This window comes from Tachysurus vachellii, chromosome 1 (genome assembly GCF_030014155.1).
Source record: "Tachysurus vachellii isolate PV-2020 chromosome 1, HZAU_Pvac_v1, whole genome shotgun sequence".
Taxonomy (NCBI): Eukaryota; Metazoa; Chordata; class Actinopteri; order Siluriformes; family Bagridae; genus Tachysurus; species Tachysurus vachellii.
Window position 1 is genome coordinate 2,503,261 of NC_083460.1, and position 1,193 is coordinate 2,504,453.

Here is a 1,193-nt window from a genome sequence, read left to right on the forward strand (position 1 = left end):
AGGAATATTCAAAACAAAATAGCGTGAAACACTTTGTTTTAAAAGGACGATGTTATCTAAACACGAAAGTGTGTCATTGGTGTTAGGTTTCAGCAGCTTACATCATGTGTAATGCAGTTATTTTAATGCATAGAAGAAGAAGAAGAAGAAGAAGAAGAAGAAGAAGAAGAAGAAGAAGGGTGAAAATCTTTTCTTTGCATAACCCTTTTCAGGGCCCAACAGTGGCAGCTTGGCAGAGTTGGGACTTGAACCCCCAACCTTCTGATCAGTGAAGATGTAGGATGACTGCACACTGTTTTTATAAGATGCCTATAAAATGTCAAAGCTCAATGCATCGCATACATAGACAAGATGCAATTATACGGGAACAAGTGCATGCTGGGTAATGAAAGTTGCTGTCCGAGGTGCTGAATCACGTGAAGAAGTTGCCCATCCTTCAGGGACACCAGAGCCCGTTTTAGAAAGCTCATCTCACCTTAAAATAATCTTCAGGACGCAGTCTGGCTGCTGTGGCCCTGCGGGCTGCATCTACCGGTCGTAACCGACATGTTTTTTTTTTATTACACTCAACCCTGCATGCTTTGTTCCTGACAATAATAAGGAAACGTCCTTGACGTGGAGACAAAGGAGATGGGGAGAAATGGAAAAGCAGAGAAATGTTAGTTGATTTTGTTTGTTTGTTTGTTTGTTTTTTCGTTAAAACTGTGACTTTGGAAATGTGCACCAAAAGGAGATCGGCGATGGAAGGATAGCATGAGCGGAAGTTGCGTTAAAAAGCCGTACGAAAAAAAAAAAAAACAACAACTTGCGCGCCGAGCACAACACCGTATAATACCGCAGGACTCGGTGAACTGTGCGCGCTGTGCATGAACATGAGCAGGAGCGCAGGGTGCATTCTGACATTCTATATAACATGGAACCTATGGAACTTGTATACAGTGTGTGTGTGTGTGTGTGTGTGTGTGTGTGTGTGTGTGTGTGTGTGTGTGTAAGAAAGAGTGAGAGTGAGTAAGAGAGAGAGAGAGAGAGAGAGCGAGGGAGAGAGTTGTGTGTCTCACCGCTGCTGGTGGTCGTGGTCGCCTCCGATCGCTCTCCGCAGAGACACTGCAGCATATGCGCTCCTTTCTTCAGGAATCGCCCCAGAATCCTCATTTGACTCGAGCTTGTGCGGTTTTACTTATTATGTTAGCTAC